Below are 20,395 nucleotides of genomic sequence, written 5' to 3' on the forward strand. Positions count from 1 at the left end.
CACTTCAAGAAATTTTTAAAACACTCCCTTATTTCTATGGAGGGGGGTAAGACTATATAAAATGGTTCAGGCATTTACGTCAGGGGCTCAACCGACAGGATAGGAACCATGGACACAGGTACGCAAAAAGTCTCCTTAAAACTTAAAAAAACAAAAAAAACAACAAAAAAAAACCAACAACAAACAACTTTTTTAGGACGGAAAACAAGAGCTGACATCCATACACAGCCAACCGGCGGTTCTTTGGCACTCTTAGGAGTATTCAACGGTAAGTAAAAAAGATCTGATGATAAACATATGAATGCGTGTATAATTATATTACCACACCATGACAGAGTGTTAATTTCCAGAGTTGGACGCAGAGGATTTGGATGACTTCATATTGACGCAAGCCGATTATGGTAATGTTACTTTAACTTTAATAACCTTTAACAAGTGAAATGTTTCAATGAAATAACAACAGATGTAATTGTTCACAGATTTACTAAACAGTGTGGAGCAAGGCCGAAAAAAGAAGAACCCAGCCGTGTTCGAAGGTGAATTGACTTTAAACGCGCCGGGAGGGGGAAACGGACTTTCCCTGAATAAATCCCGGCTACGACGAAGACTGCTCCCTGTACAACACAACCAGTTTTCAACTGAGTGTCCGAGTGTTAGTACAGAGGACGGACGGCAGGAAACATCTGTTCTACACACACCACCGAGTATACCTTACAGCCCACGAGAAACCCAACGACCCGAGTCGCCTGTGAGCGGCTACCATACCGACACGGCTGCAGGGGCTGAAGGGGCTGTCGGTTTACTAGGCTGCATAACGGCGCAGCTATTAGAGGCGCCAAGCGTTGCTCGCGGGGAGGAGGGACCCCTCGCTAAACAGCCTGATCAGCGGGGTAAGTTTTTAAAAAAAACTCATCACTCATTGTTTTTGTTTTCTCACGTGAGCGCGTAAGCGTCATACGTCATCAACACGGATGTGACGCATAGGGAGAGCGTGAAGGGTGAGAGGGGTTAAAAGAGCGCAGCCTTTTTTTTTCCAGTAGAACTCATGTCTGGTGCCTGTAAAACAAGCCAGTTGATATATTATTACTGCTCTGTCCACTTATCCGTGCTGCATTCAACGGGAGCATTACATGGTAACATCTATGCAAATTTCACATAGTGTATACTTAAGCAAGGTTTTTTTTTTTTTAAATTTATTTATTTATCTATTTTACGCTATTAAACTGTGTTTCAATTTGACAGAATCTGATGTTATAGCTCCCGTGAGGTCCGTGGTGTAGAATCGGCGGTGCAATAGAGTGCGCAACAGACTGTCGCTTGTCGAAGGGCTAATGAAAGGTACAGCCTATTATTATTATTATTATTATTATTATTATTATTATTATTTTAAATTATTATTATTAATTTTTTTTAAATTTTTTTATATATAATTTCTTTAATTTTTTCATTTATTTTAATTTAAATTTTTAATTTTTTAATTAAAATTTTTTTTTTTTTTAAACTTTAATTTAAATTTTTAATTCTTAATTTTTTTTAATTTATTTATTTTTTTTATTTATTTATTTTTTTTAAATTCACAATCACTGAACCAGGTATATTCAAAATACTTTTATGGTTATTTCTCCTTCAACCACAGAGGCCGATCTGTCAATAGAACGGATAAATCCTCCAAACCGGCCCGACCCTCGTCTGTGGAGGAAAAGAAACGCTACCATCCGACGTGAAAGATCAAGAGCTCGGGCATTCATGAGAAGTAGCGAGATTCTTATACAGAGAATTAACCGTGACTTGGCCGTGATTTCGAAGTAAAGTAAATGTGTGTATATATATATAAGTAGATATCTTAACCCCTCTTAGCCATTCTCAATTCTGTGTAAAGATGGATAATCAAGCAGGCAGAGCTGTGCCGGCTGTAATATCCGAGGCTGTGGGAAATTTGGAAAACATACCCATACCGGTTCATGTGTGGGATTACTTTACACCACTGGAGTATGCGCTCCTTAATATCGATTATCAATCATCTCCTATGAATATTGAAGAAGATGAAAATGGTCAAATTGATGTGTTACATGAATTAGAATCATCAGTCCTGAATTTAAACGGGCCTCCGCCACCCGGCCCGAGTTTACAAAATGAGTCATCAAAACCAGCTCCTTGTGTCACATCACTAGAGACAGCCTCAGCGATTAGTGCTTCTCAATCTTCAGCATCAGACACAGCCTCATCAAATCTGAATTCTTTACCTTCTCCAGCTGCAGCAGAGCAAACTCTGCAGCATGGTAGGGGGGTGAATCAGGAGAACGTAGCCGTCCCTGAATTAGAATCGTCAGTCCTGAATTTAAACGGGCCTCCGCCACCCGGCCCGAGTTTACAAAATGAGTCATCAAATCCAGCTCCTTGTGTCACATCACTAGAGACAGCCTCAGCGATTAGTGCTTCTCAATCTTCAGCATCAGACACAGCCTCATCAAATCTGAATCCTTTACCTTCTCCAGCTGCAGCAGAACAAACTCTGCAGCATGGTAGGGGGGTGAATCAGGAGAACGTAGCCGTCCCTGAAACGAGTCGGAGAGCTACACCTCAACCGATTGAGCGGGAACGCTACAATTGTCTTGAAATAAGACGTCCCGTCACAATACCGCGTCCGTGCCCTGATAGAATGCCCAACATCGCTGAGTTCACTTCAGCTGTTATGAGCAATCTTATTGAAGTGGCAGAAACAGCGCGATCACACGCCAGATGTAATGATGTCGTCCAGCTAGAATTAGTAGGTGAGAGTATTTCTCAACATATTACCGTTTCTGTCACAAATGAGTCTGATGTAATCCTGAAAGCCTTTCTGGACTTTTTAGACGAGTTAACTCAATCGAACGCAGAGATTGCCTCTGATACTAACATGGAGTTAGTCCTCCAGGTAGTAAGAAACCCTACAGGGGGCGCCAAACGGAAGGCTTCAAAAACCTTAGAATGCGAATTAATCCATAAGAAAAAACGTCACTTGTACATTACAGATAACTGTGACAATCAGCTCTGTTTCGCCATCAGTCTCGCGCACGTCTCCGGTTCTAAATTTACCGATAGTCAGGCTTCGGCCCAGGCGAGAGAGTGGCAGCGTCAGGCAGGGCTGACTGATCAGACGCCTGTGTCTTTCGGTGATGTTGGAAAATTCGAAAAAATCCTAAACAGAAAAATTGTGGTGTTTCACAGAACCAAGGGTGATCGAGCTCTGTGTAAATTTGAGACTGATTTCAGAGATCGATCAAGCCCTCTCTTTCTGTTATTACTCCAAAACCATTACTATGGAATAAAAAACCTCAAAGGATTTTTAGGGTCGAAGTACATTTGCGAGCACTGCTACACCAGTTACAATGAGCCACACTCACACTACTGTCCTGGTTACTGTCCTGTGTGTTGCGACTCGTCATGTACAAATCAAGAGCTCAGTCCTGTATTTTGTGGCGATTGCAACAGAAGCTGTCGTAACTCGTCGTGCTTCAACAGACACAAAGAACCTCGTGAGAGACCCCAAGCCAGAATGCAAGTGAGTCATTGTGATCTGATTAAAAGGTGTCCGACGTGTAAGAGATTTTATCGCGTTGCGATGACTGAGGTAAAAACCCCCCACGTGTGTGAAGGTTTAAAATGTAAAATCTGTGGTGAGAAACTGACCCTCGGTTCTACACCAACTCTCGGTGGATATCAGTGTTACATTCAGCCTACCAGCACCGACGAACGGCTTGACGAAAAACTGATCTTTTATGATTTTGAATCCTTAGTCGGTCAGAACGATGTGCATGTCCCCTTTCTGGTCTGTGCAAAAACGCTGAAAGGTGTGGAGTGGTCTGCCTACGGGTTGGATTGTGTCAAGAAATTCCTCCTCCGTTTCAGGAGACCACGCTACCGTGGATACACGTTTATTGCTCACAACGGACGAGGTTATGATAGTTATCTAATCCTTAACGTCATGGTGCAACTAGGTATGAAGCCCTCTCTCATCACACAGGGGAGTAAAATTCTCTGTTTTACAGACTGTGATTATGGTTTGAGATTCATCGATAGTCTGTCCTTCCTGGCTATGAAACTGAGTATGATGCCGAAAGCGTTAGGTTTCAGTGATCATACCAAAGGTTTCTTTCCCCACAGATTCTCTTCAGAGCAGAATTTGAATTATGTGGGGCCTTTTCCTTCACCGAGTTACTACTCTGTAGAACTCATGAGCCCCAGTGAGCAGGGAGAGTTCTACAGATGGTACGATGGAGTTTGTAAAGGCACCTTTAACTTTCGTGAACAGAGCATGCTTTACTGCAAAAATGATGTAGATATACTGTTCAAGGGGTGTGTCAAATTCCGCGAGCAATTCTTTAACGAGACGCGCGTGGACCCCCTGAAATGCATCACGATCGCGTCGGCCTGTATGAAGGTTTTTACCGCCAACTTTCTGCAGCCTAAAACCCTGGCCATACCTTCACCCGTTGATTACAGTCAGCAGAGTAAGACCTTCTCAAACGCATCCATCCAGTGGCTGGAGTGGTTAGCGTTTAGCAGAGGGATTGAGATTAGCCATGCGTTAAACACAGGGGAAAAAGGAATCGGTCCTTATCACGTAGATGGGTATGCGGAAATTGACGGTGTGAGGGTAGCTTTTGAGTTTTACGGCTGTTTCTTTCACGGCTGCCCCATCTGCTATCAGCCTCAAGACACATGTCCGCTGAGGAAGGAGCCGTTTGAAAAGTTCTATGCAGAGACCCATGAGAGAGAGAGAGAACTTCAGTCAGTGTACGGTCTTCGTCTGCATATCATGTGGGAGCACGAGTGGACTGAGATGAAAAAGTCCCATCCGGAGGTGATTGAATTTCTCAAGAGCTTTAACGCCCCTGAACCTCTCTCTCCAAGACAGGCACTGTACGGTGGTCGGACCTGCGCACTCAGGTTGAGGTACAGTGCGGGGGTAGATGAAACTGTGCACTACGCTGACTTTACATCTCTTTACCCCTATGTAAATTGCAGCTTTCCTTACCCTCTCGGCCATCCCAGAATCATCTGCAGAGATTTTGATGACCCTGACAGCTACTTTGGTTTCATAAGAGCTGTTGTTTATCCTCCGCGTGGGCTGTTTTTCCCAGTTTTACCTTACAAGTCATCTCACGGAAAACTTGTATTCACTCTCTGTCGCACCTGTGCTGAAATGAATAACCAGGCAGGTGCGTGCAGCCACAGCGATGAGGAGAGAGCACTAACAGGTGTGTGGGTGAGTGTGGAGTTTAGCAAGGCGTTAAAGCTTGGTTATCGCCTTGCTAAAATCACTGAGGTGTGGCACTTTGACAGGACCAGTAGCTCAATCTTTGTAGACTACATACACACATTTCTTAAGGGTAAACAAGAGGCTTCAGGATATCCCGCAGACGCAGTTGATGAGGAGAGTAAGCAGAGGTACGTCAGAGATTACAAACTCCATCAAGGTATTCAGTTGGATACCAGCAAAATAGAGGTGAACCCTGCTAAAAGACAGGTGGCTAAACTGTGTCTGAACAGTTTCTGGGGGAAATTTGCGCAGAGAAGCGACCTCCATCAGACCACCATCGTCACAGACCCGAATGAATTTTTTAATTTCATGTTCTCGGGTAAATACAAGATAGCCTACTTCCACTTTCTAAACCCTGACATGTGCATGTTGCAGTGGACTTACAACAAACGGTGCATCGCTCCACCCAACAAGGTAAACAATGTATTCATTGCAGCATTTACCACCGCATATGCACGTTTAAAACTGTACAGCTGTCTGGAAGTAATGCAGGACAAAATTCTCTACATAGACACAGACAGTCTGATCTATGTGGTGAAAAAAGGTGAGACTCCACTGAAACTGGGAAACTATCTGGGGGATTTGACCGACGAGCTGGGAGGTGACACAATTCAGGAATTTGTTGCAGCAGGACCCAAGAGTTACGCCTACCAGACCAGAAATCAGAAAAAAGTATCGATGCGCGTTAAAGGCATCACTAAGACGCATGAATGCAGCGAGAAGGTCAACTTTGACAGCGTCAAAGAGTTAGTGGAGGGATACTTGGCTGACTCCAGAGAAACAGTGATCGAGACCCCTCAGCGTACCATCAGAAGAGATAAAAAGGGGTTTCTGTTAAAAAATGTGACATTCCAGAAAAAGTTCCGGGTGGTGTATGACAAGAGACGCCTTTTTCCTGACGGTACAACTCTGCCTTTCGGTTATTAAGGTATTAAGGTGGTTAAGAGAGGGAAAAAAATAAAAAATAAAAATGCCGCAATTTTCTGATATGAAGGAGATTGATTTTGACCCCAGACTAAAGACTCCTTTTTCATGTCTGATTGTGGGGCCCAGCGGATGTGGAAAATCATTTTTTGTTAAAAGTGTTTTAAAAAAGTGTAACCATGTGATGGATGTTGTACCGGATAATATTGTTTGGATTTATACCTCTTTCCAACCACTGTATGCTGAACTGCAGCGGTTGAATAAAAACATCAAATTTGTGGAAGGATTGCCTCATTCTTTTGAAGATGAAAATCTGTTCCCTCCTGATCGTAAGCACTTGGTTATTCTGGACAATGTCATTTTTCAGGCTTCAGACCATCCTGAAGTGGTAAAAATTTTCACTCAGTACAGACATCACAGAAATATGAGTGTCATGATGTTGACTCAAAATGTATTTCATCAAGGGAAATACAGTCGCACCATCAGCCTGAACAGTAACTACCTGGTGCTGTTTAAGAATCCCAGAGATAGATTGCAGGTGAATATACTAGCCCGTCAAATCTTCCCCTCAGAGAAAGCTATTTTTCTGGAGAGCTTTGAGGACGCCACCAGAGAGCCGCACGGGTATTTAATCGTCGACCTGACCCACTCATGCCCAGAACAATACAGACTGAGAACGGGTTTACTTCCTAGTCAGTGGCCAGTTGTCTATGTTCCGAAAGCATAGTAATTTATCATGTCAGCCCGTATAAAAAGGAATGCTCCGTTACTCCGAGCTCTGTACCACGCCACACCTCAGAAACGTAAGGACATTCTCGGCCATTGTTCACCCGACTTTCTTAAAGCTTTGTGTGAGATTGCTCTGAATATTTTAAAGGGTAACATTAAGCTATCCCCTCCCCAGTATCGGAGTTTGAAAAAGCAAAAGAAAGTTATCAGACTGCTGGCTGATAAGAGAACCGGTTTAAAACGTAAGCAGCTGGCTCTCAAAAGTCAAGGAGGAGGGTTTATTCTCCCCATCCTAACGGCTCTTGCACCCGTAATTGGGGATCTAGTGGCCGGAATCGTTAGAAGATAAGATGTCGCTCAGGACAGCACAAAAGATGTTTCTCATCTCACCTCATCAGTTCAAACACTTGAGTCAGTCAGAGACTTCTATCAGACAGACGGCGGAGGATGATTTGGATAGTAAAATGAGAGCGATACTCGACGAGTCAGGAATGACCTCTTATGAAAAAATTAAGAAATACGACGCCCTGCTGCAAAGATACCTCACCCTAATCAAGCAAGGTCAGATGGAGGAGCCGCGGATGACTGTGACTCTTCAGCGAAACAATCTTAATGATCCAATACCTGAATCAGATTCCCGTGAGACGGATCGTGTTCACGAGCCCGATCAGCTAGAATTGGATGCAACGGCGAGTGAGGTATTAAAAATCCTTCCAAAGCGCGATCGCAGAAATGGTGAATACATCTTGAGGAAATTATCTGAGAGAAATGGCTGGACCACCAGAGGAGAATTTGTTTATCAGGGGCAGGTTGTGAGAGGATCACATTTGGTTGATTTACTTAAAAACCTTCTGCTCCCTTTTAAAAGAAAAGCCCAAACCATGCAACCAGCAGGCTGGACAAGTTTTCTCAATGTTCTGAATGAACTGAACATACCTTTATCCTCTGTGAATAATCCGCAAGCCCGTGAACAATATCGTCGTCTCAAAACAGAGTCGAGCGGAATAGAGAAAATACCATCTGTAAAACCGAAGAAGAAGATAACCCTCTCCCCACATTTTTTAAGATCTGGACATGGTGAGCGAGACGAGGCTGTAGATGAACATAGTCTGCATAAAAAGATAAAACCTCCGCGCTGGGTTACCTTTTCACCATAAATTTCTGTAAGAAATGAATAAAATGATACCGTCATTTGTTCTCAATAAAAAATTTTTATTGATTCCAATTTTCAGAGTCTACAGAGTCATCACTTTCATGCATTCACAATTTATAGCACTCTTTGAACATCTGTAAAGAACAGGCTCCGTGATGAAATGAGGTAGCACTGTGCTTTCTGATGCATCTCTGATATTTTTTCACAAAGTTAGATACCATCACATCATTTTTAAGAACATCGTCACTGTAGGAGGATAATACTTGCTGCAGAGACATTCCGCACGCCCGGTGGCAGAGGTAATAAACGCACTGCTGACCGCACACGGTGGACAAGGTGTTCTGAAGTTGGCGATTATGGTACGTTATCTTCAGGGATCGGTCTTTCAGAAATGACACAATGTCTGAGGGGTAGTGAGTAAAATCTGGCGGTAGCCCGTAAGAGTCGAAAAAGGTGGCTTGACCGTTCTCCTCCAGAGTCAGAGCTAGCCAATGCTCCCCAGGCATGTGAGAAGGATGTGTGTTCACAATGAAGTAAGCCGGCTTTGTAAACGTTTGTGTGAGCAAGGGGAGTTGGTCACTAGCCCACACGCCACAAAATAGGTCACCCAGTAGATGGTGCAACAGGCTCTCCAGTTGGTGGTTATTCATGCTTACTCTTTTAATAATAGTCCACCAGCACCTGTCTTCTTGAGTTGATCTCCAAAATGGAATCGTAACATGCGTAGACAATGAGGGTTGTGGTGTGAGGTAGCGGAACTCTAAACCTCGCCTCCAGTCTTAAATTCCCATTAGAAACAGGTGACAAGGCGTCGCTATCCTCACCAGGATTGAGATTAAAGATAAACAGCGAGTAACCGTTGTTAAATTCTTCACGTGTGATACTCAGAGGGAGATCTTTTAAATGACGACCTGTCGCTGTGAACAAATTGTAAAATTCCCGGACTGAAATGCCTTGGTTGAACTGAGGCTGGAACGCCTTGGCGGGAACTTGTTTACCATCCTGACAAAGAGCTAGATACTCTATATCCATATGTTTAAAGTTGAAGGGTGACAAGTCCCTTCTTCCCGTGAATGCCTCGTGGTGCACCATACCTAAAACAATATATTTAGGCATCGCTCCCAAAAAGAGATTCTCCTGATTGCATATCCTCGAATTTTCAGGGATGAAGTATGTTTTTACATTCACTCGTGACAGTGGGTAGAGAGCGTTTCCTCTCATTAAGGCCGATGTGTGGCCTAAACGAACAGCGGGGGAGACGGAAACTTTTTTGATAAAAAGAGAGGCTCCTAATATCATTAATCGGTAAGTCGAGTCTCTGGTTCCCATGAGATAGAAGGCCTCACTGGCTCTGGTTAGTTTAACTCTCATATCCACAGAGTTCAGCAGGAGCCTTTCGCAGAAAAAGATATCCCCATGGAGGGGGCCCAATAGGTGTACTTCTCTGGAATTAGCTGTACAGAGAGCCCTCTGGTTTAGCCCTCTGTTTGGCCCATTATTGGTTACTATAGAGTCTATGGCGCCGGCTGTGTCTTTACAATAAAGACCAGCGCTGAACTGACTCTTTAACGTGTCTTCAGAAAAGTTTAGCAGAGTCTCGATCATAGCTCTATATGGGTGGGTGGCACTAGACTGTGAAATTAATCTATCACCCAGAGTAACATCGCATTGACTGAATAGTGTATTGAGAGGATAATTGATGAGACCCACAGGTGCGTCGTTCGCCAAGTTTGTGCCGTCTGCATTGGTGATCTTCACGCGTAGATGTAACAAGGTATCGTTGAGATCCAGATACTTTTCACCATCTCCCGGTATAAAAAACTCAATCGGACCATTCTCAGTAATAGCGGATAGAGGCATAATTTCCGTGTAGATCTTATCCTCGATAGAAAGCTGGGTCATAGGGACTGAAAATAAGTCCAGTTCTGCCAGGGTGCACTCAGGGGATTTGTGATGCAAAAGAGCCATGTTTCACTCTCTTTCTCTCTCTATTTATGATTCAGTGGAATATATCCCTGCTCCGTGCAGACTTCCTCCCTTTAGGCTTGATCCTTCCAACTGACTTCTTTCTTTTGAGCGGCCTCACTATTTGTGACCTCCTCACACGTTCACCCGGCGGCCGCTTTCTTGGTCTTCGTGACAGAACCATGATACCCGATCCTTCTTGTCCTCCCGTCTCTGCAGGACCAGAGATCCTTCTCATGGTTTTGCCTATGACATCTGAGGCAATGTTTGTAGCTGCTGTTTTCAGATGAGGCTTAGCTATAGCAAAACCTTTTTTAACAAGGGGGGCTACGAAGCGAAATAATTTTGAAAATATAGAACCTATTCCACGACCGTACATTACAGGTGCTCCATAAAAACCAGGCAGGGTACCTCCGACCTGGTTCTGGTAATAGTTTACGAAGCGGTGAGGATCATCCCTCATGTTTATCTGAACCATGTTGCTTTGTTTTGTCGTCCTCCTCCTGACACAGACACAGACACTGAGGTGACCTCTGACTGAACGTTTGTTTGATAGTGACTAATGAGTCTGTGATCAACCCGTTTTTATATATATATATATATTACCTCTTACTCTCTCTGTGATATTAGAGTGAATGACCATCATTTCATTACGCGTTGTGATATCACGGGTCGGAAGTGTAGTCTCACAACGGTTTTCCCATAAGTAAAATTTACCGGAGTGTTTTGATCCGTTTTAATCTCTATGTGGATGTTTTCAATATGCCTCTTTGCTACAGGTAGATAGTTGACCGGGTTAAAAGTATGCGTAATTATATCGCCAAACTTACCCTCTACTCTAGCTGTTCGCAAGAGCGGGTCATAAGCATCGCCGACTATCTGAGGAGCAACCACATCGCTGTAACAGTAAAGCTGGTAGAAACCTGCTTTTAAATCCATCGGGTAAGGGGCACTCCTTTTATCAAACACGATCCATTTGCCAGGCTCCACACCTAGCATGTAGCTCAGTGGTGGATAAAAACGCAGGTGGTACTGGCCACCTGCCTGATACACGAGTCTATTTTCCACCGTGTTCACGACTAAATAAATATCAGAACCTATTTTTCTAAGGTGACCCTCAATCTCGGCTTTGAGCTGATTCAAATCCTTGAAATGTCCCCATCCTATATTGTGGCGGTAGAAATTTTCCAGCCCCGCTTTCCTCCATTCAAAAAAAGCCTGGTCCTTGGGGGCGTTATGCCATGTGTACGGATAAGAAATCTCCGTCAAGGCAACCTGCCACGAACCTTCCAAATCGATATGCTGGGCTAAATCCACGCGGAAACTGGAACTGGTATTATTCTTAAAGACGTTGAGACTAGCGTTGGAGGGCAGGGTGATATAAAACCCCTCATCCTCCACCGTTCGGTTCATGGTGTAATGTAGCGGGCTAGGAGTAGCGATGGCCCCCTTTATACCTCGTGAAGGTCACTGGCTCTGACCCAGCTGTTGAATTTCTCAGGCCAGTTTTTCCAACGGACAAAAACCTGTTTTACACCCCTGATGTTGCGTCGTTTTAATATCTTCTCCACTTGATACATCTTGTCTTTATTCAGTTTAACTTTTTGAATCTCCTCCGCGTAAAATGAACCTTCAATAGCTTCTCCATCAAAATCTTTGAGTTTGTACACAGGGGGAGATCGTGCAAGCTGCTCGGTCACTGTAAACACTTCGTCTGTAAAACTTTGTTCATATTTCTTGTCAAACACACCTCGCAGTTTAGATATTCTTACAAGATCTCCTTTTTTAAACTTTATCCTTGAGTCCTTGCAGCATCGATCGCGTGCAGAGCCGTACAGGTTCTGAAAAACTTTAAAGGTGTTTTCTAGAGTCACTTCTACAGGCTTCATTTTGATGCTCGTGTGGTAACTGTGGTTGTAACTTTCCACGAGATCCTGCAGGACGTCGACGTATCGACGTGTGTTATTAGCAGTAAAATATCTCCACATCCTGGTTTTTAACGTGCGGTTAAACCTCTCAATCACAGATGCCTTTACCTCGCTCGGAGTAGCAAAATGCACAACTCTGTGGTTCTCTAATAATGCCTTAAATTTTTTGTTAAAAAATTCTTTCCCGGCATCAGTTTGAAGTTTTTTAGGGGTCTCGCTTTCTCTAAAAACAGATTCAAAAGCCTTTACGACCTCTGCGGCTGTTTTTCTCTTCATAGTGCGAACGTAAGCCTTTTTTGAAAACACGTCAATGACGGTTAATAGATAATTATACCCGTCATTGTACTCAGCCAAGGCCTGCATGTCGCAGAGATCTGCTTGGAATTGTTTTAAGGGGCTGGTGACAAAAACTCTGTTTCTCGGAAAATGTATTCTTGCAGGTTTATGTAGAGTATATGCATCTTGCTCTGATAAGAAGTCTTGCACTTTTTCGCACGCGACTTTCTTACCCGTTTCGTCCTGTACAGCTTTACGCAACCTCTCTACTCCCCCAAAACTACCAGGGTGGATAGGATCGTAGAAAACCTTTTTCATTAATCTCGTTTCAGCCATCTCACCTTATACAAACTCTGGCTTGTAATGACAGAAAACACAAAACGCAAGTATATTTCAACCTTTTATTTTTTCTCTAATGTGTAATAATACACACACACACACACACACATACAAATGATCACAAAAAGCAGGAATGCTAGTAATATAGGATTTAAGAAAAGTTAAATGTTATAAAAACATCACACGAATACAATATTAGTCTAAACACATCCGGCTGATGGAAAGAAGGAATGTAACACCCCTCTTTTAACCCTCCCAGAACTTTGTCATGGTTTGAAGCTGCTGCAATTTCTTTACATCATCTCCAATCAACTGCTCGTACATATCGTGTATAGAAGTGTTGATTTGTTTCACCAGAGTTAGTTCGTACAAGTAAGCTTCTGCCACAGCCCTGACTCTGGCATCATCTTCTCAAATGTTACGCGCAGTTAGAAGATGTTGAATGGAAGCAACGAATCGTTGATTATAAAGTCTCCGCATCAGAGTGTAGTAATGGTCATGAAAAAAGTCGTCCTCGAGGACATCCTTGCACTGATGTTGGCGTAAACTAGGGTGATCGACACTACACCCGTAGCATGATTCAATCATAAATTTTTTGATGGTCTCGTTCAAGAGGTGTATCACTGCAGTTTTCACAACTTTGATGAAACCTGAGGGGACCCATCCATCAAACTCGTCCTCACCCTCTCCTCCGGCATCCTGAGTGTGTGCAGGGGACCCCTGGCCTGGTGGAAGCTGAGAGTCCTCCATTTCGTTAGATTTAGCTTCCTCCGTTGTTACGGCCACGGTGGATCCTATCGGGTAGAGCGTTAAGCAGCGGTCATCAGGCGCCGAGTTTGAGAACTCGATCTCGAGAGAAGAGGAGGAGTTGGAGGAGAAGAAAGACTCAGACGAAGTCGCTGGTGAAGGAGGGTGATACGGCTCCAGGTAGTATCTGTCGCTGTCTGGTGATCCAAACTGCGGTGATGTGGATGTTGAAGAAGGACTCCCTGTATGCACCAATAGCGACGGAGAAGCATTCTCCAGATCGCGGTCAGCGATCTCCTCGCACAATGTCTTCTGGACGCTAGTTCTCATCCTGTTCCTCGTGTTGATCGGTGTATGACCTGTGCTGGAGTGTGTCCTTATAAACCTGAAGGGGGTGTGGTTATTGAGGTTGAGGAGGAGGGTTCTCAGCGGAGGGAGGTCTACACAGCCAGGGTTTTCTTGACTGCTAGAATCTCACCCCAGTTCTGGCAACTGCGGAACAGCGTGGAAACTCGATCCGCTATATCATTCATCTTCTCCACCCAGGCTGCATGAGGTATTGCTAACAGCGTCCTAAACACACCACAGTCAGAGTTATAGCACTCAAGAACAAAAAGATCCCCGTCTTCATTCTCATTAGATTTCCGGTGGCTTGCACGGAAGAACCAACGGCCTGTAACGCCTGTTTTCGATTGCCACACAGCAGTGAAAACCATCCTTGTTTTGGCCAGCTCAGCATCATCCAGAGGATTCCTCAGTCTCGGACTCTCCAGTCTCGGCCGTTTGGCTGCAGACGTTGCCGGGATTTCTTCGGGTTCTTCTTTCACTGTTAACACCTCCTCAGCCGAGCCCATGCCTCCTTCTCTATGACGCGGTATCGCTAGTTTCAACACTCCCCAGTCGTTGGAAGTTAGCATACCCACAGTGGTCGGAGGTCCCGGCTTCTCACCACCCTCGTCAAGCTGATACAGACAGAGGTCACCTGTTTCATACATGAACACATAGCCCCATCTTCCCCGCAGTCCATAAGGCTCCAGTGACCATTCTTCCCGTAGAGACACGGGCGGCGGTTGCTGCGTTCTGCACAGAAACACCATCCTTTTCTTGGGAGCATTAGGTACCAAGGGCTGATCTTCAATTATCGTTACCGGAGTCTCACAAATGAGAGACCGCAGAGCACACGTCCTCTCCGGGGCCTGCGTAGATTTATCCTCTACACTCACTCTGCTTCTTGTCCTCTGCATCTTGAATCAGCTATCTTTCACCCCAAAGTCGTTCTCTACACACTGACTGTCTCAGGGTTTTTATCCTTTACTCGAAACACCTCCCCTGTCCACCCATTGGCCCTCAAACCTGGGGGTCGAACAATACCCCACCCCACACATCTAATTATTTTCCCATCTTTACCTTACAGGGACCGGTCTTTGAAGCTGTTAAAATGCTGACCGCTTCTACAACTTAACCTTTTCTATTAACCCTAACCCTTTCTCTTATTTAAACATTCAACTAATATATTTCTCACAACCTCCTGACTTTAGCTGTAATCATTCTTAACCCTAGCCATAAACTCCCCCTTCCTTCCTTAGATCTCTTCAACAGATGGCTAATCTATGTCAAACAGAGGTCACACGTCAAAATAGCTTGATCGATCGATAAGAGGTCAAAAGTCATATCCCCAGATGTCAGCAAACGGATGTCAAACAAAGGTCACCTGTCATATTAATTTGATTGATCGATAAGAGGTCAGAGGTCACCTGTCAAAATGAGTTTGAATAAAGGTGTCCTTTTATTTCTCTCGCATTTGATGATGTATAGTCGGGCATTCTCACCCTTTCTCATCAGCTTTTTGCAAATTATGATCTGACATTCACACCTACTTGCAGTCGAACAGCTCTGCTCCCGCTTTTGATTATGTTTGGTTGGATATTCGAACCTTTTCTTAACTTCTTTTTACATATTTTGGTTGGACGTTCACACCTTCTTGTAGCCGAACACTTCAGCTCCTGCTTTTGATGATGTATGGTTGGGCATTCACACCTTTTTTTTGCCCATTTTTCAGGAATTATGGGTGGACATTCACACCTTGCAGCTGAACACCTCCTATCCCACTTATGCTCATGTGCGGTTTGATTTTCGAAAAGTTTCTTTCATGTTTTCTAGCAATTATTGATGGACATGTAGACCTTCTTGCAGCTGAACACCTCCGCTCCCGCTTTTGATCATACATTGTCAGGCATTCGCACCTTGTCTTACCCACTTTTTACAAACTTTAGTCGAACAGTCACACCTTTTTGCAGCCGAACACCACCTCTCCCGCTTTTGATGATGTATGGTCCAGCATTCTTACCTTTTCTAACACATTCTTCAGCAATTATGGTCGGACATTCACACCTACTCAGAGCCGAACACCTCCGCTCCCGCATTTGATGGTGTATAGTCGGGCATTCTCACCCTATCTCATCAGCTTTTTACAAATTATGATCTGACATTCACACCTGCTTTTGATAATGTATTGGTAGGCATTCGCACCTTTTTTTTACCCATTTTTCATGAATTATGGGTGGACATTCACACCTTCTTGCAGCCGAACACCTCCTCTCCCGCTTATGATCATGTGCGGTTTGATATTCGAAAATTTACTTTCTTGTTTTAAAGCAATTATTGATGGACATTCAAACCTTCTTTTTGATGGTGTATAGTCGGGCTTTCGAGCCTTTTCTTTCCGGTTTTTACAAACCATGGTGGGACTTTCAAACCTTCTTGTAGCCGAACACATCCGCTCCCGCTATTGATTGTGTACAGTCGGGTATTTTAACCTTTTCTTACCCGCTTTTTACCAAGTATGGTCGGACATTCACACCTTCGTACAGCGGAACACCTCCGCTCCCTCTTTTGATGGTGTATGTTCGGGCATTCAAACCTTTTCTTACCCGCTTTTTCCAAACTATGGTCGGCTATTCACAGCTTCCTCTCCACCATACTTGTATGGTGGGATATTCACACCCACTTGCATCCGAAGACCTCCCCCCCAAATTTTGTTGATATTTAGTCGGACATTCGCACCTTACCCGCTTTTGGCAAACTATGGCCTTCTTGCAGCCAAACACCTCTGATCTCGCTTTTGATGATGTAAGGTTGGGCATTCAGACCTTGCTTCACCTGCTTTTCACCAAATATAGTCGGACATTCACACCTTCTTGCAGCCGAACACTTCCGCTCCACCTTTTAGTGTTCTATCACACCTTTTTTTCACCGCAATTTATACATTATGGTCGGAAATTTTCAACCACTCTCATCCGAAGACCTCTCCTCCCGCTTTTGTTAATATATTTGAACTTTAGTCGGACATTAACACCTTCTTGCAGCTTAACCACCTCCGCTCCCTGTTTTGATCATGTATGGTCTGGCAATACTACCTTTTCTTACCCATTTGTGAGTAATTATGGCTGGACATTCACACCTACTTGCAGCCGAACACCACCTCTCCTGCTTTTGATGATGTATGGACCGGCATTCTTACCTTTTCTAACACATTTTTCAGCAATTATGGTTGGAGATTCACACCTACTCACAGCCGAACACCTCCGCTCCCGCATTTGATGGTGTACAGTCGGGCATACAAACCTGTTCTTACCCGCTTTTTACAAACTATGGTCGGACATTCAAACCTTCTTGTAGCCGAACACATCCACTCCTGCTTTTGATGATGTATGGTTGGGCATTCGCACCTTTTCTTACCCATTTTTCAGTAATTATGGGTGGATATTCACACCTTCTTGCAGCGGAACACCTCCTCTCCCGCTTATGATTATGTGCGGTTTGATATTCGAAAATTTTCTTTCATGTTTTATAGCAATTATTGATGGACATTCATACCTTCTTGAAGCCGAACACATCCACTCCTGCTTTTGATGATGTATGGTTGGGCATTTGAACCTACTTTTTGCCCGTTTTTCATTAATTATGGGTGGACATTCACACCTTGTCGCAGCCAAACACCTCCGCTCCCTGTTTTGATCATGTATGTTTTGACATTCGCACCTTTTCTCACCTGCTTTTTACTATTGTCGGCCAATCAATTCTCACCCACTCTCATCCGAAGACCTCTCCTCCCGCTTTTGTTAATATTTAGTCGGGCATTCGAACCTTTTCTTACCCACTTTTTACAAATTATGGTCGAACATTCACACCTACTTGCAGCTGAATACTTCCGCTCCACCTTTTAGTGATGTATGGTTGGCATTTGCACCTTTTGTTACCCTCTTTTTATACTGATTGCTGAAGATTAAGTTGTTCTTTCTCAAACTACAATTTTTTTTTAATTGTTGAAACTTGATTTGAAGTGGATAAATAAGGAGGACAAACAGTTTTAAGTCACGCTGATAGAAGAAATTAATTTTATAGCAAAATCTGTATTTCGTCATATGTCGAGAGATGCTTATTGCTGAAGAAGTTCTTTCTCATTCTACAAAGTACAACGTTGTTTATCGTTGAAACTTGATTAGACATGAATAAATATGAAGGACAAAGCAGTCTTAACTTGGTTTGAGTTAATTAATTCGTTTTATAGGAGAATCCGAATTCGTGCTTATTTTCGGATTCCTGAAGAATGAGTCTGGTTCTTTCTCATAATACAAAGTTTGTTGTTTATTGTTGAAACTTCATCAGAAGCGAAGAAATAAATGAATGCCTATCAACAAATGTGGGATCTAAACTCTACTGCTTCCTCTAAAATAATTTCTTTTCTCAATTCAGAAATGTGTGTGTGTAAGTCACAACACCCGTGACACCAAAACGGCTTTCTTTTCTCTCTTTTCTCTACACTCTGCACTATGAGCACACACACCAAATCAGAAAGGCTTTTTTCTCTCTTTTCTACATTATGGACTGTGGGGACACAAAACCGCTCTCTCTTTTTTTTTTTGATTGTGTGCCAGGGCGTTGTCTCACGTATTAGATTATGCTTAAGATACGAATGGGTTTATCAGTCACATCAGAATCCATACATACTGATCCTCCCGTAATAAAATGGTCGGATCTTATCAAACACACTTTGTTTCTTGTGACAATCAAGTCAGCGAAACAGCGTATACACGTCAAGACACTGAATCAAGTTTGCCACAAGAACTCATAAGTTTGGCAGTATTGCTCTGCCGTCAGCAATCATACACCCATTTTATTTTCGTGAGACGTGCAGGCACCTGTTCATCTACTGTTCTATCACTATGAATTAGTTTATCTATTATCAATAAGGATACTTCTACAACTACTATCAAAGTATGTCCAAACTTCTTATGTTGTCAGTTGCTATATATGAATAAGTGGGTAGCTACTGACAAGCATTAAGCATGTCACACAGCCCAAACATATAACATTTCAGGACACACCACACAGTTAACAACCACAGTGAAGTGTCAAAGCCCAAACATTCAACAGGACACTTACACAACACATTCAAATCAAACAGTCAGACAACATACAAGAACATATACCCCAGCCGGCATTGCTCCCTGCCTATTTTCCTACAGCTCACTATGTGTGCGCACACCTTTATTCACAAACTCTTCAACTTATACTCTTTTACCGAAGCTGCTACAGCTCGATTGGCCGAATACCCTTAGATCCTATTTCGGTGAATTTGACATCTGCCTTACATGTAACAGATTAGCGGTTTAGCAGTTTTAATTTAGTTTGAGTGAAGGAATTCATTTTATAGCAAAATCCGAAATCGTGAAGCACTCATGAAAGTAAGCTTATTCTCGGATTCCTGAAACTTTAGATTTGCTCTTTCTTTTACTGCAAAGTACAACGTTGTTTTTTTTGTTTAAATCTTTCTAGACATGGTAAATATGAACGACAAAGCAGTTTTAACATAGTTTGAGTGAAGGAATTCATTTTATAGATAAAATCCCAAGAGTCTGCAGAGAAAAGAGAGTGAATGCGAAGTAGACTTTAACACGGCTATGGGAAGGAGCCGAGTGTCGGCTAACCGGGAGAATTGCTTGAAAGAAACGCGACACCGAATGAGCGGTCAGAACAAAGCCTCAATACGGGATTCTCGTGGTGTTTTTGTTGCTGCCTTGTCTTTTGCATAGAGTAAAAGACAAGGCAGCCATCGAATAGGGCCCGATTGTTCCTACTTGGTCAGCCGAGGAGCAAGGGGGGGGGGGGGGGGGGGGGGCAAGCGTCTCAACCAAGCAAAGCTCACCATGGGGAAGGTGGCTATACCAACTAGCCTGATGCCCTGCTCCCGCAGTGACGGATAATCGTACTCTGGTTTCTCTTCATAACATACAAGTCTTTCGCCTTTTACTAAAGACTTCCGTGGAGAGCAGCACTAATGAGTTGTTTCTATTATATTACCGGGAGTTGTGTAAGTGTCCTGTTGAATGTTACATGTTTGGGCTTTGACACGCTTCACTGTGGTTGTTAACTGTGTGGTGTGTCCTGAAATGTTATATGTTTGGGCTGTGTGACATGCTTAATGCTTGTCAGTATCTACCCACTTATTCATATATAGCAACTGACAACATAAGAAGTCTGGACATACTTTGATAGTAGTTGTAGAAGTATCCTTATTGATAATAGATCACTAATTCATAGTGATAGAACAGTAGATGAACAGGTGCTTGCACATGTCTCACGAAAATAAAATGGGTGTATGATTGCTGACGGCAGAGCAATACTGCCAAACTTATGAGTTCTTGTGGCAAACTTGATTCAGTGTCTTGACGTGTATACGCTGTTTCGCTGACTTGATTGTCACAATAAACAAAGTGTGTTTGATAAGATCCGACCATTTTATTACGGGAGGATCAGCATGTATGGATTCTGATGTGACTGATAAACCCATTCGTATCTTAAGCATAATCTAATACGTGAGACAACGCCCTGGCACACGATAAAAAAAAAAAAAGAGAGAGAGCGGTTTTGTGTCCCCACAGTCCATAATGTAGAAAAGAGAGAAAAAAGCCTTTCTGATTTGGTGTGTGTGCTCATAGTGCAGAGTGTAGAGAAAAGAAAGCCGTTTTG

The 20,395-nt window shown here is 43.3% G+C and overlaps 1 non-coding gene across 1 annotated transcript; it reads left to right on the top strand.

The window, feature by feature from the left end:
• The first annotated feature begins 19,631 nt into the window (after positions 1–19,631).
• LOC140310818 (U5 spliceosomal RNA) lies at positions 19,632–19,747 on the top strand. Its single transcript, XR_011916853.1, has one exon. It is a non-coding gene; the product is annotated as a U5 spliceosomal RNA (small nuclear RNA).
• The last annotated feature ends 648 nt before the right edge of the window (positions 19,748–20,395 follow it).

This window comes from Leuresthes tenuis, unplaced genomic scaffold, assembly GCF_036924035.1.
Source record: "Leuresthes tenuis unplaced genomic scaffold, fLeuTen1.0.hap1 SCAF_6, whole genome shotgun sequence".
In the NCBI taxonomy this organism is placed as follows: Eukaryota; Metazoa; Chordata; class Actinopteri; order Atheriniformes; family Atherinopsidae; genus Leuresthes; species Leuresthes tenuis.